We start from the raw sequence: 22,321 nt of genomic DNA on the forward strand, positions 1-22,321 counted from the left end.
TGGAGAAAGCAGAACTAACGGTGCGGGTGTTGAGGCCGATGATTGATTTCATCGTCATAATTTGTCATCATGAAAGCAGCTTTGAAATCGACGAAGAGGTGGTGTATATCGATTCTCCTTTCACGGGTCTTTTCCAATATTTAGCGCATGATGAATATCTGGTCGGTTGTTGATTTTCCAGGTCCAATCAGTTTGTTGACGGTGAGCTTTATTCTTTCGCACAATACGCTCGAAAGAATCTTATATGCGATGTTGAGGAGGCTTATCCCACGGTAGTTGGCGCAGATTGTGGGGCCGCTTTGTTGTTCTTCAGGCGGGTAATTGCTATTCGAACTTCTTCCTGGTCGGACAATTTAACTTCTGCTCCATCGTCATCGATTGAGGAATCGGGTTCGCCTTCTCCTAGCGCTGTGCGTTCACTGCCATTCAGCAGGCTGAAGAAGTGTTCCCTCCACAATTTAAGTATGCTCTGGGCATCGCTGACTAGATAACCTTTGGGGGTTCTACAAGACTATGCTCCGGTCATGAAACCTTCTGTAAGCTGCGCATGTTTTCGTAGAATTTTCGAGCATTACCCATATCGTCCAGCTTATCAAGCTCTTCGTACTCACGCATTTCGGCCTCTTTATTGTTCTGTCTGCACATGCGTCTCGCTTGCTTCTTCAACTATGGTTCAAACCATAAAATGAAGCGGAAGGACTAGTAAATCGCATCACAACTTGATTTAAATTTTATTCATTCTTCTAGTGGTACTTAGAATGACTGGACATGTTGATTTCAGCCACTTTACTTAAAATGTGTACGTTTTTTTATGAAATAAATGAAATTTTCGGCGGTAGAGTGGTTGAGTCAACAGTAATCAACGACAGTTTGGAGAACAACGAAAACTATTCGGAAGTAGACCCCAACGAGTCAGCGTCTTCTGCGTCTGTTTGCGAAGGCGAATGTATAAATAAGACAATTCGTAAAGGAATATATTCCAGAACTGTGGCATCAGATATTCTCCAATTTCAGTCTGCAATGATACAGCTGAAAAAGCAGAAAATTGAGCAAGAAATGAATTTTAAGGAGAAAGAGTTGGAATTAAGAGAAAGGGGATTAACGATTAAAGAAAAAGAAGTGGAGTTAAGGGAAAAGCAAGAATTATTACTAAAAGACAAAGAAATGGAGATGAAACTAAAAGAATTCTAAAGTAATGAAAAATTAAAAATAATGCAAATACAAAAGAAAGAAAGATTAGCAATTTAGGAATTGAAATACAAATACAAATAAGTGGAAGAAGTGGTGCAAGAGAATTTTAAATTACCTGAAGTGGATTAATGTACCTGAAGTTTATTTTTAATAATTACTTTTACACACATACATACGTTTTTATATATGAATACTAATACTAATGAATAGTAAATATACGTTTAAATAATGATGTATTTTAATTTAATCTTTGATTTTGTATGAAGTCAAGAAGGCTAGACTTGTGTTACTTCCTGGTGTTATACTATATTGAGGTGGGTTAATTTCAAGGCTTTCTTCGTTTTCAATTTGGAAATTGATTAGCATATGAATGCAAGCATGAATGAATGAGAATGCAGCATACCATGATCCACTCATTGCATTCTTTTTTATTTTGCTCATTTATCATTCTAAACTTCAATTCCTTCAAGCTACCGAATTTTTCTTTTAAAATGCCAAAACAATTCTCAATTCGCACACGATATTTTGAAAAGTACTTATTCAAACTTTCTCTTTCTTCCGTACTATTTTGTCTGAACGGTGTCAATAAAAATTGCTTGAGTGGATAGGCGCTATCTCCAGCAATCCACTGAGAGTTAGATAAAAATCGTTGGGGATGTTTTGCAAGAGGCTATTTGTCCGCGCGAACACGAATCATTTCGTTGAAACGGTTGTTATCAAAGTTCCTAAGTACATTATATCGCCATTGGATTGACTTTGGTATTCCGAGATGAACACTTCTACGAGTGTTTAATAAATTAATTAACGGTGCATTCTGCAGTCCTTCTTTTAAGCAATGGTGAGAAAGCGAGGGCATTAAATTACAATTCAATACAGATTCAATTTAGATTGCACAAAACAATAAATGAAAAAAAAAATCGTATAATCAATTCCTCAAATGGAAATGAAATTAAATTAGGGGAAATGGAAAATATACTTTATGTATACTGTAGGATCAGGAAGAGTTTTTCTCAACCGCGTTAGTTCCACGAAACAACAATGATTTAATTGAGAAATTGGGCTGTGTAATTAAATTGGAAGTAGAAAATAGAAAACTTGTCACCTTGGTGGTCAGCAATAGACTACATTATTTAATGTAAATGAAATGTAATTAGGTACAATGATTAGGATTATGCTAATATTTTCGATGGATGTTGATATGCTTGTACATGCGAAGGAGTTACACAAAAGGAGTGACAAAAACTCTCGCTGTTATGTTGTTGCGAACATATGTAGGCATGCATACGTGTGTATATACAAATGAGTTATGTGGGAGCATTATGCACATACAATTTACAACACCTTAGTTCGTTAGTTCAATTGAGTCAGTGCTCTTATATATGAGTAACTAAACTTAAAAAAAAATTAATAACTAATAGGGTGTAACGTTAGTTAACCCAACATCCCGGCCCCGTTGAAAGGACTTTCAAAAAGGTAAAACTGCAATTTTGTGGATTGGGCGACGAATTATACCCTTTGAAGTGGATAAGGATGGATAAGAACCATGGCGTTCTTACCAACATTTCCATGGTCAGTGTTCCACTTTGTTCTCGCTTGCAGATCGCTTATATAGTCGTGTGACCAACGTTTCCAGAATATTTGTTTGAGGGCAGTTATTTGATTCCATCTTCATTCCATGTTGACTTGATTAACGTTGTCAGCTACTGATCGCTCCGGAAGACTCTTTAACGCACTCGCAGTTAAGAAGGTACCTAGAGTCAAAGCTTCGTAATCGCTGGGGTCAGACGATAGGGGTGATAGAGGCCGACAATTTAGAACTGCTTCTATTTCTACCAAGGCTGTAGTGAGTTCTTCGTATGTTRATTTGGTATTCATAACGCTACGATTCAAATGCCCTTTGGCTGATTTAATTGCGGCCTCCCAAATGGCACCAAAATGAGGTGCCCTAGGAGGGATAAAATGAAAATTGATAAATTGATTAGCGCAATAATTTATGATGACATCTTTGGTTTCTTTCTTGAAAGAAAGGCTTTCAGTTCTGAAAGTTTGCTGCAAGCTCCGACGAAATTAGTTGCCTTATCAGAATAAATATCTAATGGAAGACCTTTTCTTCCAATCATTCGTTTGAGTGATGCCAAAAATGCATATGTGGACACGTCAGAAACGACTTCGACAGCCTTTGTCGCGAAGCAAACAAATATGACAACATAAGCTTTAGAGGGTACCTTGCCCCTAGTGCGAAGATAGATTCTGACAGATCCACAGAAATCGACGCCGCAACGAGAGAATGGTGGCGTTGGTGGTAACCGATCAACGGAAAGATTACCCATCATATGTTGAAGCAATTTCGGTTTGTAACGAACGCAATGAATACATGATCGGACAATACATCTAGTGAGATCACGAGCATTGACGATCCAGAATTGTAAACGAATTAAAGCCGAAAACGCTTTAGGTCCGGAATGGTAGTTTTTAATATGTAGATATTGAACATTTCGCGTAACAAATCCACATTTACTTGGTAGAAGAATAGGATGTTTTTGGCTTTCTGGAAGATTGGCCAGTTCAAGTCTACCTAGAAACCGTTAGTAGTTCAAATCCTTGAGCTGTTTCCAAGAACGGATTCAAATTTCGTAGTATGCCATTTGTCATTTTATTTCGCTGCAATAATCGAATGTCTGCAGCGTAATGCTGTTGTTGAACGTTCCAAACAATGCATAGCAAAGCGCGACATAGTTCCTCAGGAGTAAGTGGTCTATCTACCATTTTCGTGTTACCTTTTTTAAATCTAGTGTAAAAACGTAGCATCCATGAAACAATCCGCACTTCATGAGTATGAGTACTGTACCTTTAAGCGCTTCAAGAAGGTAATTATGGTTTATAATTATGTTAAATACTGATTTACGCATTTCTGCAGTAAGAGCGAAGCGATCTAAACGAAAACGAAGCAAGGTAATTATAAGTTCGCTGTGAATTGTAGGTCCAACCATTTGAATGTCATTTATCGATTTTTGCGTAGTTGTTTGACAAGATGCATCAAATACAACTCTCAATTTCGTCGTAGTGCTATTTGGTTTCAAAACGCAGTGATATAGTTGTGAAGTTCCTCCAATATTGGATTGGGTAGTACTTCCATGTGGCCTAGACTCTCATATTCATCCAAGGCTGCGTATTCTTTCTTGATCACAGGGGACTGTTGCAATCAGCGTTCTAGCGCCTTAAATCGTCGCAAAGATGTATTATAAGGTTCACCCAAGCAAGAGGAGTCATCTTTGAACGGGAAGTTCACTATGATTCTACCGTTAGGACTTCGAGATACGGTGTCATTATATAACCTTTGGCAGCTATGCTGTTCGAGTGTCCAAACGTTCGGCTTTGTTGCAATTTCTTCAATTTGCCGCAATTTTTCCAAATTTAGATGTATAGACTCCTCACAAGCACTTGGCATTAAGCGCGTTAGTATTTGCTCGATAGCGTCCCGAAACGACCCAGCCTAATAGCGTTTTCTGTAAAATTGGAACATTATCACCAAGTTTAGTTTGTCCTACACAAAGAAAACTAAAGAAGCTCTCTGTCCCCAAAAGTAAATCAATTTTCCTCGATTTATTAAATTGATGATCAGCGAGTACAATGTTTGGAGGAATATGCCAAGTAGATGTATCTATCTCGGGTTCTGGATGATAGGCAATGTGCGACGTAATGCAAAAATCGAGAGGTAACTCCAAGTTTTTTACTTGCGACTTAATATTTGTTGAAGTTTTATACTTTATATTGGTAGAGGACTTACCAATACTTTCAATTTCTATGTTGTGTTTGCTACGTGGAAGCATCAGTTTTTGTAAAAATTCTTGAGTTATGAAATTAACTTGTGAGCAAGAATCCAGCAAAGCTCGGCCAAGATGATAGTTTCCGGAAGCGTCGCGAACTAGAACCTCTGCTGTGGCGAGGATGATGTTGTCAAATGATGACGAATTGTTCATGTGTGTAGGAACAGCGGATGTCGAAGCAGGATTTGACGAATCTGGTGTATTCCTACGATGTAACAAGGCATGGTGTTGACGATAACAAATCTTACACTTATGCGTTGATGTGCAGTTCGATAACTGATGCCCCCTGATAAGCAGTTAATACTGAGACACAACTTTTTTGCATGGCCAAAGCGTTGCGACACACTAGGTGCCTTAAAACGGTCGCAGTTGTTTATTTTATGATTGTTGCTGGAACACATCGAAAAACATGAGCTGGAACAGGAAACGAATAGTCTTTACGTAAAGGTTTTGCTTTATGCGTGTTAGTAGTGCTTTGGTGTACATATCCAACGGTGTGAGCGTTATCAATTGAGTCCAGGTACTGATAATGTCTATCCAAAATGTGGGTGCAATTTTCCCAGCTCGGCAAAGTTTTAAAGTCCAGAGACTCCTTCCATTTGCTATTGGTTTCTTCATCTGCATTCTGTAAAACTAAATAAATAAGCCTAGCTTGTGAAATTTGACTTTCAGTTCCCAATGACAATAACTAGCCGTAAATTGCAGATGCCTTATCAGTTAAACTTCTCTACTGATCGCCATGAGACCTTGAAATAGACGAAAGCTCACATAAAGAGTTGGATGGTCATAACGAGTTTTGAGTCTCTCCAATGCCTTCAAATAGTTTTCATTGGAAACTTGAAAGGCGTCAATAGTTTCTAATGCCGGTCGCTTGAGATAGTTGCGTAGATGATTAAATTTCTCCATGTTAGATAATATAGCTCGATCAATAATTTGCTGAAAGGAAGTTATGAAATTTTGATATTCTAAGTACTTGCCGTTGAGTGTAGGAAGTTTGAGTTTGGGTAGCTTCGATCCTGCCTGCATTACGCAAGTGGTGTGAGAGTGTGGTGTTGGAATCCTAGGTAACTTGAGACTGAATAATTAACTTTGTGGTTATATACAGCTCTTCAAGATCCATGCGAACACAATCCTCAGGATCTATCCTTTCAATTTCCATCTGTGTAGACAACACATTTCTAAATTTGTATTCGGCTGCTGAAAGTACTTTAGCACCTGGCCGTAGACTGGCCTCGACAATGTTTTTTATGCGAGAAATATTTTTCTTAATATTAGCCCGTTTTTGTTTGAGCTCTTCCAAAGACATGTTTAAAATGTTCAAAAGTGTACGAAAAAATTCCAAAAATAAATTGTAGGTTTGTTAGAAAACGATATAACGACGAATGAGTACAACATAAATAGTTTTATACTTACGATTAGATTGCTTTGAATCCAGAATCCCGCTCAAATGGTTCGTTGAGTATAAGCGAATATGTTTGAAGCTGCAGCGAAATGAGAGTAAGGGATAGCGATGGTGTGACCCAATAAGAGCGAAGAAAGAATTGCAAGTGCAGAGGCAGCGATGCAATGTGATGCGTGATCACATACAAGCGACATATTAGTGTATCAGCGATATTGATAGCTGAGCAGCGAACAGATGCAGCGAGCAGTAGTAGCGACAGCTAATCGAGTATTTGCAGTGCAGTGCGAGAGTAGCAGAGACGACAGACGTTCSCAGTGGCAGCGAACAGCAACGATGGCAGAAGCGACGGCGTTCAATTCTGAGCAGTGCAGAGCAGCGGTGAATAACTGATTTAGGTCTAACAGTAAGGTATTACTGTATTTTGTACGGACTATAATGGCCTTTATCTAAGCCTCTACAACTTATTATGAAGAAATGTCCAAATTGTTCTCCAGCGCAAATGATGACGATGATTATTATGCGCGAGATTTATGATGACCAYCAAGAGCACGAATCACGATAGACTTATGTTAGATAGCCGGGTACAAATTATTTTACTAAATTAAATTACACTTTTCATTTAATTTAATCGCAACTTCTAAACCAATTGAAAGCACTAGCTCCACGTTGGGCGCCGAAAAATGTAGGATCAGGAAAAGTTTTTCCCAACCGCGTTAGTTCAACGAAACAACAATGATTTAAATGAGAAATTGGGTTGTGTAATTAAATTGGAAATAGAAAATAGAAACTTGTCACCTTGGTGGTCAGCAATAGACTACATTATTTCATGTAAATGAAATGTAATTAGGTAGAATGATTAGGATTATGCTAATATTTTCGATGGATATTCATATGCTTGCACATGCGAAAGAGTCAMACAAAAGGAGTGACAAAAACTCTCGCTGTTATGTTGTTGCGAACATATGTAGGCATGCATACGTGTGTATATACAAAAGAGTTATGTGGGAGCATTATGCACATACAATTTACAATACCATAGTTCGTTAGTACAATGGAGTCTGTGCTCTTATATATGAGTAACTAAACTTAAAATAGCTTAACTAATAGAGTGTAACGTTAGTTGAACTAACATATAATATCACAAAACCAAGCACGACACCACTGGACGGACACCTGCTCACATATTTCTGTTCGCTGGACAACCAATACTAGAAACTCAAAAAATTAAAGAACAAAAAATAAATGATGACCGAAAGGGTTCTCTTCTTGAACGAACTGACCCTGACTATAAGAAAATAACTAACCGAAATAGAATAACTAACTATTACAAAACACAGATTAAAAAACTAAAATAAATAACGAAGCTTCATTGACGATACTATCACTATTATTCAACATAGCCCATGCTCAACAAATTCAAATAAACAGCCGATACCGATCACGGTTATCTTCTTTTTTCAAGCAAACCAGTTCAAGTGCCATTAGTGTTCTAACCCCATTGTTTGACAATCAACTTAACAGAAATTACTGTAATAACCACATATTATATTTTGGCAATAAAATACAAAACAATACAGACACATCTCGGATAAAATATTTATACAATAAACTAATCAAAAAATGAAATGCAATATTTTTGCATAATGAACAAATATAAAAACGAGGTCTTCTTAACATTGTAGACCTGGCTTTCAAATATATTTTCGGAACACGGAATCTGATATAGCAGTACTCTACCAGGGATGATGGGATGCCAAACTTATTCCAGTGTGAGAGCGCCTCAAAATAAGCGTTTTTTATAACATTTTCCATTATGGCCAGATTGAGCAAAATAAAATTTTTTGGGCATTTAAATTAAAACACCCAACATTTATTACGATTGCAAATTATTATATATTGGACTTTTAATATATGGCGAACCTACTTAATTCTTTTTTTATGATTTTATGATATATTAAAATAACTGACTTTCGATATTTCAATACTTAATAAGGTGAATTAGGCCTGTTAGTCCTAAATTAATATATGTTTTTAATCATTTGTAATAGAAAATTAATTCTATTATGCATCAAATTACAAAACTTTTCATAATATATATTTAAATTTCGCATTTTCTTTGATTTTCATTATTTTAAATTTTTATTAGCGATCTTGAACGGCGGCAATAAATTCCTCCGTTCACATATATTTTTGGTATAATTTCAATCTGGCTGTTCCAGTAATTCCAATAGCAAAACGTCAAAACCTACTCAATCCAGTCAACTGTCAAAGTTCGGTAGGTTTTGACGTTTAGCAATTGCTCTCGCGCTTCCAGTGAGAGAGGAGTTGGGGATCTCATTATCTCTGACTGATACACTCGTCTACGAACTCATGCCATTTATTGAATATATTGAAAACTTGGAGAAGGGCAATAAATATCGAGTGTATTACAAATATAAATGGACGTAAGAATCCACGTATTCACTTCACACTCAACCAAATTGTGCAAATTTTTGCACAGAACTCCTTTCTGCAATAAATTGTTTTATTAGCTTAGAACTGTATTCTGATTATAGAAATTCCAAAAATTTCGACTTCCCACTTGTAATTTTCTTAATATTTGCTTCCAACAAAAAAAAAACAGATTTATAAAGCAAAACAGCATTTATTAAAATATCATGTATACAAAAAATTTCTTTTTCGCGACTTTCGKGAATGAGATGTATTAGGACAATCGCGTTGCATACCTCTGCTGCTGGTAGGTCATCATATACCGATCCCATCGACCTTGATACCTCTGCTCTATGGTTTTAAGGTCCTGCTGAAACCGCTCACCCTGTTCTTCGCTATAAAATCCAAGATTCTCTGGAAATTGAATGAAATGATGAACGAAGTCCGCTTAGCTTGTTCCAAATTATTCATCGAACTTAAGAATACAGTATCCATAATTAATGTTCTTATCTTTGTACTGTCGAAAATTACTGCTTTTAACTTTTCTATGCTTAGACCAGTAATTTTCCTTTATAGAAGAAATTGTTCCATTAAGCATAGTTTTATGTGCATGGGATGCAATATAATTTTATTTCTTGAAACCAAAGGTGGGTTGATGATATTTCATAGGCCAATCTCTTTTTTCTCACTAGCCAAGTAGAACCGACTCATACGGTTTCTTTGACGCTGACCCACTGTTTCAAGTATTCACAGTATATTTTACAAAATCATTTGAGGTATCCACGGCTTGTATTCATCCACAATTGTTGAGTTAAAATAAGGAAAATAGGCACTTCTTACAAAATTAGTTATAGGTTTAACATATTATATAACTGCGTATTCACCACAGATGAACCAAAACACGTTTGCCTCCTTAAGACAACTTCTTCGCGATGAAGACATGATGTTGGAATAAATATATTTGCACAAATGTTCCGATAAGTTAGCAAAAAAAGCTAGTTAAAGGACTGATTACAGCCAATATTCAAAAGCAGATCGGAAACAACAAGTAGAAAAAAAATCAAAATAATTTAGTTTTACCAATTGACAATTACTCCAAAACCGTCGACACTATCTCTGCACCAATCTTGTTTTTTTTCCTTTTTGTGGGCCAGTGTAAGTGTCCTTGATTTTTGATAAAAATCTTCTATTTTCGAATAGTTTGCCCGCTTGAAGAATACGTCTTCCGGCTTGTATCCTGTAGTTGAATGGATAGTTTTATTGTACTATCGCATTGCGTTAAACAATTCTTCACTAGGAACTCTTTTGTTTTCGCTAGCTAAGTGTCCTGGTTTATGAACAAGTTTTTCTCCATATTCTTCAATTAAATTTTTCCACCTTTTTAATTTCATAATCGGATTCTTGTCTGATATTGAATATATGAGGGACTGATGGTCTGTATAATTAGTTAAATTTTCTACCCCATTTAATAGTTTCGTAACTTTTGAAGGGACCAAACTGTGGCTAATAGTTCTTTTTCATTTGTGCTATAATTCTGTTCAGTATCATTTAATGTTCTTGAAATGAAGGCAATTAGTTGTTTGTTTTGAGATAAGACTGCCCCAACAGCAAAATTACTTCCATCAGCAGTTAAATCAAATCGTTTCGAGAAATCTAGTTGAAAGAGTTCTGTTTGTTCTCGAAGTGCTATTTTTATTTTAAGCAGTGCATCCAGTGCTGCCTTGTCTAATTTTATGTCTACTTTAGCGATCTAATTTTTTCTTATCATCCTTTGATCTCCTCTTAAATGTATAGTTAAAGGTTTAGTGATAGATGCAAAATTCTTAATAAATTTTCTATAATAACTAGCTAATTCTAAAAATGACCTTAGTTCTTTAAGAGTTTTTTATTACTGGGAAATTTTTTATTGTCTTATATCGGTATTCTGCTTGAGACGATTGCCTCATGTCTCCAATTGTCACAATTGTAATTTAGTGATTCTGTTAGTCACGAGTCTCATTTTGGTATTCTGACAGTTACAGTATAGTTGCGTACTGTATAGTAGTATACTGTATCTGAAAGAATACCAAAATAACAGAATCACTAAATTACGATTGTGACAATTAGAGACATGAGACAATCCTCTCAAGCAGAATACCGATATTAATCTTGTTTGGATCCACAGTAATCCTATTATGCTTAATGATATGGCCAAGATAATCGACTGAGTCTTGAAAAAAAAGTGCATTTTCATCTGAAATTCTCGTATTGGCTTTATTATAGGTGAAACGTGTACAATATGTTCTTCAGGTGAGGAAGAGAATATTAATACATCGTCTATATACGCATATGCAAATTTACCAATATATTCTCGTAAGATATCGTCTACGCATCGCTGAAAGATTGAGAGCGCGGTTTTCAACCCAAATGGCATCCTAACAAACTCATACTTTGCTCCATTAATGCAAAAGCGGTTTTTTCTCTATCGGATTCCTTTATTAAAATTTGATGGAATCCTGATTCTAAATCTATAGTTGAAAATACTTATGCTTTTCATAAATTGTGGATAGTCATATTTACAAAAGGTATTGAATTCCTATCTGTGATTGTCTGAGCATTAATTTTTTGGAAATCAACTACCATTAATTTTTTTCTCTATGTCACTTCTTTCTGGTACTTTAAGCTATAATCAAATAAATTCACTTCTGCTTTAAGAGTTCTAAGTACCTGATTTCCTAATATCATATCGAATTCACTTAGCTTATTTATTTCATAAAATACTAAATCATATCCATGTGTCCCAATCACTTTTTTTGAATTAATGACTGAAAAGCCATGTAGAAGTTTTGTTTTAAAGGGAATAATTTTTATTGACTTATTGATTTCACATTTGTTGCTAATATAATTATTAGTTGATCCTGTGTCCACTTAAATTGTAACGGGTATGCCGGTTAATCAACGTTTTGTTTCAATACAAGGCAATCCGTTTACTCGCCCAAAAAAGTACTCCGTGTATCAAAACATTCATCGTAGTCTGCTTGTGCGGTTTGCTTGATACGCGTTATTTTTGGTTAATTGAAGTTTTGCGACTAGACGTTCCTATATCTTTAGAACCACTGTTTTGGTTTTCGGATATATCAATTTTTAATAATGCCAAATTAAGCGCTTTACTCACTTCATTGTGGAATTCGGCTAAGGTTTTCATTCCTTGTACGATCTTTTTCATTTCCTCTAAAAGTACGTATAATGACCTTTGGTCCGCAGACGTGTAATCCAATCTATTAATTATGGAATAAAAATGCATTTTCGTAGTGTGGTTTGTAAGAATATTTGTTGGTGCTCCTGTTATTTTTGTGCGTACTATACCAAGTGGACTCTAGTATTCAGGGTGATTGGTGAATCCTTTTATACCATCCATAAAGATCCATACTTGAGATCTCCAGGATCAATATTGAGCGTATTGCTTCGTGTTCATCGACCGTCGATACTCCTTTAAACGATTGGCTTGATTCAATCGCTAACAGTCGATTCTACATCTCAATGCTTTGCTGCTACAAAGTTTGAGTTAGTACGTCAAAGTGAACGCGTAGTTGTGCCATTTCTGATGTCACCTTAATTGCTTCTGATTTTCTACAACTGCAGTGGAATTTTGTCCTTTTTCCTTCCTCAAGTTCTTGATGTGCTCCAGTTTTTATTGGTTTCTYAGGAATCTGTTTTTGTTCCAATTTTCAGGAGCCTGCTGTGTCTTTCTTTAATACCGTAGAGTTTGGTTTTTTAAGTCTTATATTTCAAAGACTGACTTCGAAGCCATGTTGATATATTTGGGTTTATGAGGATGATAAGGAATTCTTATGGTGGTGGACGGACGAACCACGATTTCTTATTGGCGCCATGATAGAATCGGGTGTAACTGTAAATATCAAACCTTCTGGTTCACGGATGGAATCGAATGAATTGATCCCGTTCGGATCTATCTCTTTTGGTGGTTTGAGTGGGGATTATTAGAGGCGACCAGTTGATGATCATGTGGTTGTTGTGTTGTTTGATGAGTGGTGTTAGATGCATATGTGTGTAGTGGTTTGTGTTGTGTGATGAGGTGTTGTAACGTGAGTTGTTGTGATGCGATGTGATGTCGGATGTGGGATGTTGTGGAAAGCTCATAAGTCAGGTGAAAAATGTCGGATAAGGTATCGTAATCCCAATATGCGTACATAAAGAGCCGAATAATCGATACTGCAATTCACGATATGATAAGAGTAATTGAAAAATCACTACACTACAAACAATACACCATGGCTGCATTTATAGATATAGAGGGAGCCTTCAATAATATAGAAACTAGCGCTATCGTTAATTCTCTGACACTTGAAGGTATAGATGACACTGTGTGCAGATGGATACAATCGATGCTTGAGAATGGAAATATTATAGCATCCAACGGCGCTGCAGCACAAACAAGTAATGTGAGTGGAGAGACTCCTCAATGAAAGTTTTTCTTCCCGCTGGTCGAAATACTACTCCAATTAAAAAGTGGAGGGTGAAAGCAGTAGCATATGCAGACGATATAGTGTTGTTGGTATCAGGCATATTTCTTACAACAGTCAGTGAGGTTATGGAGAGAACACTACGAAAGTTAAACCTATGGGCTTAGAACAATGAACTAGGTGCTAACCCCCATAAAACAGAATTGATGATATTCACAAGCAGAGCCAAAATCCCCCACCTTCAACTGCCAGTAGTAAACGGTACAGCACTCTCTCTGCCCTCCACAGCTAACTACTTGTAAGTGCAGATTGACACCAAACTGTCCTGGAAAATAAATAGAGAAAAAAGAATTAATAAAGCATGTGGATATATGAGGCTGTCATGAGACCTATACCTACATATGGAGCTCTGGTATGGTGGCCATCGCTAAAGAAACAATACAATACTAGGGAATTAAGTGGAATACAAAGAGCAGAATCTGAAGATATTACTAGTGTAATCAAGTCATATCCGACTGACGCCCTCAATGTGGTCCTGATCCCCCATCTTCATTCGCAAAGTAGCAGCATGTTCTGCAATGAGAATAAAAGAACTGGGTGGTTGGAATTAGGAGAACTACGGACATAGTGATATCCTAAACCAGCTCAACCTTAAAAAATCAGACTATATTCTCCCAATGCTGGATTTAAATAGACACTTCAAGGTGAGGATACCCTCTAGACGAGAATGGAAAAGAGGCTCAATAGGGAAGGAAGATTCTATCTCAGTCTATACCGACGGGTCCAAAATGGACTGCTAGATCGAAAGTGAGATCAAAAGACAATTTCAACAAGTTGCGAATAACAGGTGGAAAAACTAAATGTAATATAACTAAACAATACTGACCAATATATGACTGGAAAATAACTAACGACTTTTTAAATAGGTAAAAGAAAAGAATCTACAGAGTAACTGCTACTATAATAGTGCACTGGCCATTTGGAGAACACGCGTCCAAAATGGGTATGCTTTTCAACAACATTTTCTGAGGCTGCGAAATAGCAGGGAACAAGGAAAAAATGTTCCATTTTCTCGGTGAATTCCCAGCCCTATCACAGATCCAACACAGAACACTTGGAATCCATCAAGCAGCAAACCTTGAATGTATGATTGTCTACAAAAAGCATATCGGACATATGTAGCTTCATCGACTCTTCAAAATAATTTGAAAGAGAATGTGAAACATGATAGCAAATATAAAAGGTCTATGAATAGTGCTCCAAATAGCACAGCCAGTGCTAATTGAGCCCGAAAGGCAACAGGGATGCACTCCTACCTACAGGGTAGCTAATGAATTGCTCCATTAAGAAACTCAAATAATTTCTTTTTTCAATGTATGGAACTCATTTTTCTTTTATTCATGTTAAAGCTCATTCAATTAATTAATTATAGCTTAATTAGTTTTAAAAATAATGGAATGTAAATGCCCCCCTGCTCGTTGATGCATGTGCGGCATCTTACCAAAAAGTTGTTCATTACTGCTTGGAGAGCTGAGACAGGAATAGCCGCAATTGTTTCTCGAAAGGATTGCCTTAGTTCATTCAAATTTGTTGGCTTTGCTCTGTAGACTTCCTGTTTGCAAGTCCCACAAGAAAAAGTCAGGTGCAGTAAAGTCAGGCGACCTGGGTGGCCAACGGAATGTGGAGTTTCTGGATATCAGCCTATTGGAAAATTTTTGTCGCAATTCTGTCATAACAGGTTGGGCTATGTGAGAAGTTGCACCATCTTGCTGAAACCACACAGAGTTGAAAGAAATTCTCACTCGGCGTAATTCTGGATAGAAAAACTCTCTCAACATGCTCAGGTAGGGCCCGACAATACAGCGTGATGAAACTGCACTGTGACACGAAGTGGATGCAATTCCATCTCATGGAGTATCTGGGGATTGGAAGCACTCCATATTCGACAATTTTGTTTGTTGATGATGTCGTTTAAATCGAAATGGGCCTCGGCAGACATGAAAGGGCAGTTCAACATGTTTCCATCCTCTTCCACCATTTGAAGCATCTTCTGGCAAAATTCCATGTGAATCGGCAAGTCTGCAGCGTTCAGTTTGTTGGCCATTTGAATTTTATATAGGAATAAGTCCAAATCTTTGTGCATAATTGACTGTAATGACTGCCTGCTTACACCCATTTGAGCAGATAAGCTTCTTGTCGAAACACGTGGATTGTTTTGTATGGCAGCAGCTACAGCAACGATTGTTTCCTCCGTTCGAACTGAAGGGTTTCGATGGTAAGGTCTTCTGTTGACTGTCCCATGCTMGGCAAAATTGTTTACAAGTCTCATTATGGTCCATCTGCTCGGAGGATTGCCGCCAAACGTGCGCCTATACTCTCTTTGAACCGAAACTACGGACTCCAGTGCGTGATAGCGGYGGACAATCCAAATTCTTGTTTCAGTGTCCCAGTTATCGATTTTTGTTAAATGTAAAAGTCAATCTGCAAAATAAAAAAAATTAATTCATTAAATAGAAAAAAGTTATTTGATTTTTTTTTGGTAGCGGCTTTCATCAGCCACCGTGTCCCTATGGTAAAGAAATAATATATGCATGTAGATTTGAATGCCCTGTGTAAACATTTGCTTATTTTGCTTGTCGGTCTATGCGCAAGAAATAAATTACATGTACATATTTACATATGTGTATATTGCATGTAAACAAATTTACAAATATTGCGAGTACATATGTCGTCTTTCATATTTTTTACTTGCACGCATAATTATATAAGAATGAGTATATGTGCGTCTGCCTCGGTCTTTTTAGATGATATCAAAACTTCAAATGATAAATAACTTATCCGACATATGTATATTAATTATATATTTAGATAATAACAAAAACAAGAAACTGTTTAAAGAGAATTTTCAATATGCGTCTGATTTGCGTATATTTTTCATATATAAATACCAGAGATAAAGAGGTTGCACGTTTTACGGACATTTTTACAAAAACGCTAGAATATACTTGGGCCTCTGTTAGTTTTGGACATATTTTGACAAATGTATTGTCCTGATCGATAGAGTAAACTTTTTTTTTATAACTTTAAAGCTAGCTATTACATCTGGAGTTGAAATATCATATTTCATATAAAAGGGATTTTCTTCAGAAATTCTTAAAGGATTCATAAGTGAAGTATTTGAGGGCTTTTGATCAATTTAAGCTTCAGCTTTTACCTTTAGATCAATTGACTTTGGTGCTGCGTTGTTTTAATTCAAAATGTCTTCTAGTTTGAATGTAGCAAGTCTATTTTTGGAAATATAATACAAAAACACATATTTCCATGTGGAACTTAACCCAAACAAAACACTTATTACCTATTTTCATTTCACGAGGGCCTTCCCCATAATTCACAAACCTTTCAATAACATCCCTAGCTCTAATATATGGCAGTTCGGACCTAATTGATATTTCATCAAACAATAAAACGCAATTTCACAAGTAAAATTATATGATTGTAATTAGTGATTTGTGCCAATGTCCTTTCATCGTCACTGAAAATAATGAGCTTCCTGCCAACCATCCTAGCGAATGTTACAGTATCATAGCTTGAATTTACATCCGCAAGTATTGCAAATTCCTAAGATCTTGATACTTTTTTTTCCAAATTGTAAGTTGTTAATTAATAAAAGTGAAATATTAACAAAATAAGTTTTGAAAATTATTTAAAATGGATGAATTTTTTAGAAGTAACAATAGGGTAACATATAATAACATATCGAGGTCACAAATATGCTTGTTACTGATAACAATTGGGTAATATGTTTATATATTAAAAGTAACAGAAGTTTGGATAACGTATACTTTTGATATGTATAATACATAGGTAACCTATTCGCTAATAGAAGTATATGTTCTTTAACAGACTGTGAGCATAAAAAATGTAAGGAAATTCCCTTGCTCTTGCAAAGTTACAGATTGCATAAATCCTAACCCGAAATAWGCAAGGCCAATAGAGCACCCATCTAGTGATATATGACAGGCTGATTCGGACAATTTATTGAGAATTTACTATTGTGCATGTCTATTGTGAATTGGCGCATATTTTATATTCATTCTTAACAAAAAAAAACTCTAACAAATCTTTATAATAATAGAAATAATAAAATCTATTTAAAACTTCCCTTTCTCAACAATTTAGCGTCGTAGTATGTCTTTAAGTAAAATGACAGCTAAAACAGGGTTGCAATTATATTTTTACGTGTCATTGCACGAAAATAAACATGGGTTTTGGTCTGACATATTTTTCACCCATTACAAATAATTTTCTGCGTGTGTTTGTTGTTGTGCTGCTGCACCAAGAGGAAAACTCGGCAATTCGTGCACCGTGGAATGGTTTCACAAGAGCAAGAAAATCCCCTTATTCATTAATAACAAACAAGGTACCCATATAAGAGACCACTTCAACCGATATAATACGAGTATATCATATTTGCAATTAGTTTTATGTTTTAGTAGTTTAGTTTAACATATGCAAAAGTGAGCAATAACAAATCGGTTATACGTTTTCCTACAGATGCCCGTCTTGCAAGGTTAAAACTTGTTTCTTTTCTCCTAAGTATTACTAGCTAAGACATTTCTACTGGAAAAGCGTTTTTTAACCAAAAAAGGAAACAGAAAATTGAGAGAGCTGGTACTTTCTGTCATGGTACAAGAGAGTAGAGAAAGTCCCATTCACCGTAGAAAAATAGCAATTCACAGTCCTTAACCTACCCCCCAAGTGTACGTTCACAATAAAAACATCATGGCCACCTCTGGTGAATAAGGGTGGCGAGAGGTTAAAACGGGCTGCGTAAAGCAAACATGCTTTAATATAAAAATATAAATTTACAGTAGTATATTTATTCATTTATAAATACTATTTTAAATTTTTCTTATAGAATGAAATTTAATGCTGTTATCAAAATATTTAATTATATCTTCTTGATATAAATAGATATGCTATATATTTTAATTATTAATTGAAACTTTTTTACAGAAGGAAAATGCCTCTCAAGTGCATGTTGGAGTGCAAAGGCTCGTTACGTCTACACAAATTTCCTGGGGAGCGAGAAATGCCTAGGTAAGTATAATGTTTAATTTTATTTTCTTGTTTACATATGTATGTATTCATCAAATGGTATTGCATAATCGACGGAGTTAAACAAATAATTGTGCAATTCATTTCGTGCTGCGTTTTGGACGTTGCCATTCATACGTTTGATATATCCAAAATAACTTTTTATTTTTATATACAATATAAGACTAGTGAAATTAAATTTAAATGCTTGTTAAAACTGGATTATATCAGTAGCAGAACCTTAAAATGTTGGATATATGTACTCATATGTATGCAACTTGAAGTGGTGGATCGAAATCAATAAAACACTCAATTTCAAAATTTTTTAACATACGTTATTTTGCATATTGGGTGCATATATAATAAACAATTCAATACAGTGAAAATTTATTAACGAATAAAGGGGAATACGTTTTTTTGGGACTATGAATGTATGCATACCTCCTTTCTAATATTATTATATTGATTTATAATATTAAATGAAAKATAGATATGAATGTGTGTACTGCAATCCTCGTATTCCGGGTTTATAATGAATAATTAATAATAATATTAATAATATAATATTATAGATATTCGGTTTKAATTAATAATTAAATGCACAAATAATATAATACACACYATGAGTAATAAATATAATATAAAACTGCGGTGGTCAAATATTAATTAATATATTGTAACTATGTATATTTGATTTCATAATTTTTCAGCAAAAATTAGMCGACCGACGTACAGTGGGAGAGTCTCTTAATTACCTCCCTTCTGGACCTACTTGTACAAACAATACCCGTATGTATTTTTTATTTAGAAATATTTGTTGAAACTGCTTTTATTTCTTGATATGAATAATAAAACTTTTGCGTTGCTTAAATTTTTTTGTACAGCTTGCTTGGTATTTGTACGATAATTTTTTACAAATAATGGCTTTGCTGGTATTTATTTAAATATCTTTAATTATTATTTTATTATTTTACAATAATATACTAACAATATAAACTTTTTATTGTATGTTAATATATTTGTATTTGTATTTGCTTTTTAGGCGGAGGAAATGGATGCACCTTCTTGGTGTATCCGACGTAAACAATACAAATTTGTATGCCTGCGATAGGCATTTCTCGCTTCACCACCAAAATAGTTTAAGACTATCTAGAGGGGCAGTCCCCGATAAAAATTTGTTAATGCCAACAGTGGTGATAGTTTAGGACTGTGGTACTTTAGTTAAAGGTAGTTTTTGCGAACCTGACGAACAGGACAATATAAATACTTTAGGTCCTATAGAGTCTATTTCCACCACTTTCGGTGACGAAGTAGGAGACTGTACTTCGTGTTCACATGAAGTGCATGAGAAGGTGTCCCTTCATTACAATATATTTGAGGAACACTCATATTCCTCACCTTTAGGAAGTTTAGATAATAGGGCTATAAATAGCAAAACGCAACCAGATGCGTACCTAAGTGAAAGGACACCTAGGAAAAAAAAATTTGTTAGCGAAATAGATAGCTTAAAAAAAAGGAATACAAATTTAGAAAATGAGGTGCAACATTTAAAATAACAATTAGAAGAGAAGGAAAAAGAATCTATCTAATGAAAATAGTGAGAATAGGCAAATTGTTGGGCTATGTAGCAAATTGCCTCCACATATTGCTGCATGTGTGAGGAATAGTTTGTTTCATAATAACCGTAGTCTTCACGGTAATAGATACGACAGGGAATTAAAAACCATAGCTCTGGGGTTCACTTCTTGTCACCTCTAGCATATAGATATTTACAGCCCTATTTTAATTGGCCATCACCAAGAACTTTGTCCAAATTTATCCAAAGTTGGCCACGAAGTCCTGGTTGCACGTATAGCAGCATAAAAACTCTGGAACTGCGAAGCCGTGGCTTTACGAAAAAAAAACAATAAATAAAATCTACTGAAATAAAAGATTTAGTTATAATTTACTTTTTATTTAGACTTATAATTATAAAATCGGTAGAAGAAAGGTCCGCCAGTTTTGCTGTTCACAAAGTAAACCTAAATGCAATAATGAAAACAAAAGTAATAAACAAATAACTGCGATAAGTTATATACTTTCATATTTCAAAAAGTACTAACACCTACGTGAATATAAGATTTCTATGCAAGAAATAGTTTGACGTTGTTTATACAAATACACCGATTGTTCGAAATATATTTGATTTGAAATTATCCTAGTCGATAACTTGTTTGACTCAAATTAAAATACAACTCAAATTCCTTAATAGCATATTCATATTTCAAAAAGTACTAACACCTACGTGAATATAAGATTTCTATGCAAGAAATAGTTTGACGTTGTTTATACAAATACACCGATTATTCGAAATGTATTTGATTTGAAATTATCCTAGTCGATATCTTGTTTGACTCAAATTAAAATACAACTCAAATTCCTTAATAGCTTTCATTTCATTTGATGCTTTCATTTGATGCGTGTTGTTTATTATTTGCTTGGCTGTTGTTGTTAGCGTTGTTGCCATTATAGTAGTTTTATGCGACCAACGTAGTTCTTGCTGATGTTCTATCGGTTTTGGTGGAGCTGGTTCCTCCCACTCTCCCAATTCGGCAACATAATATTGCGCAGCACGATATGGTCGCAATTTCCTTGGGACCTGCTCTTCCATGGAGGTCAATTGTACATACAAATGACATCGATACTACATTCGCGATCGATACCTTTCATATGTAGCTCACCATTAGGTTGTCCAGGAAAGATAAGCTCAGTGAACTTGGCTTTCAATAGGAGGGTAGAATTGTAATGCATGTCTTAACGACGGTATCCCCACCATTTTTCAGCTCTGCGCATAACAAGATGTAACCGGTCAATTAATACGCTCAACTGGTAACGTTTTGGTCTGTAAGGTGCATGTTGAGTGTTTAGCATATTAGAAAGCATGTAAATTCAATTTTGCTCAAAACCTACCCATCAGCTCCCATAACCCTGACCAGCAGTATCGGGATCCTTAGCGCAATTGACAATAGATTGTGCAACATCCGACACAAAAACCGGTTGTTTTACAATGCATTCGCCCGCAAAGCAAAGTGAGATGGCATGGAACTGGCGACGCTAAATGTGGGCGTAGTATCGTAGGAAACGATCTTTCGAACCATAGATATCAGCTGGCCTCTGGGAATTCATCGCGAACAGCACATTCACCTTAGCATTTGTTCTTCAAAAAGTTGCTGTCACCCTCAAACACAAAGCTATTTGGTTCGGGACTACCTTTAAAGCAGACAAATTAATCAAACGTTCTACACCAGCTTCGTTGCTAATTCTATAAAAAAAAAACTAAAAAATACAAGGTAAATCTTTTGAAATAAAGTTTTATTTTAGCTTACCAAACAATGCAATACGAGCACGTCATTGAATGTACAATTTTGTCTCGAATTCACGACCAACTACGTTCATAACTACATTTGAGTACTTCACAGCATCGCGTATCATAAAATTGGAACAGCACCTGACCCATTACGCAGCAATATTAACGAAGCCATGTTTAGTTAATTCGTGTTTTTATGGGAATAAAATCCCAGTTGATCTGTTATTTATCTTCTCAATGGAAATTTGCAAACACTTCTTCCAGATTCAAATAACTAAATAAACTATAGTAAGATTGTTCCATGAAATAAATTAAAACAAATTCTCTTGCAAAAACCTGCGTTATGATGACAAAAATATAAATATGAAATATGGCTGTGAATGAGAATATTCTAAACTCCACCACTCGGCATGGTTGCTTATTTGTTCATAACATTTTTCTGTGGTGAACTTACCACGGTTAGAAAGAGGCATAAATAAAAAACTTAATTTTTCATGTATTTGCTCATTTTGTTCACATCTTTAAGAATATATGTTAAAATAAAACTATTTTCTTTTGAAATATA

At 35.4% G+C, this 22,321-nt stretch overlaps 1 pseudogene; it reads right to left on the reverse strand.

The window, feature by feature from the left end:
• Positions 1 to 20,461: 20,461 nt before the first annotated feature.
• On the reverse strand, positions 20,462 to 21,931 carry LOC108972537 (annotated as a pseudogene).
• Between the last annotated feature and the right edge of the window lie 390 nt (positions 21,932 to 22,321).

The sequence above is a fragment of the Bactrocera latifrons genome, unplaced genomic scaffold (genome assembly GCF_001853355.1).
Source record: "Bactrocera latifrons isolate USDA-ARS-PBARC rearing strain unplaced genomic scaffold, ASM185335v1 scaffold_402, whole genome shotgun sequence".
In the NCBI taxonomy this organism is placed as follows: Eukaryota; Metazoa; Arthropoda; class Insecta; order Diptera; family Tephritidae; genus Bactrocera; species Bactrocera latifrons.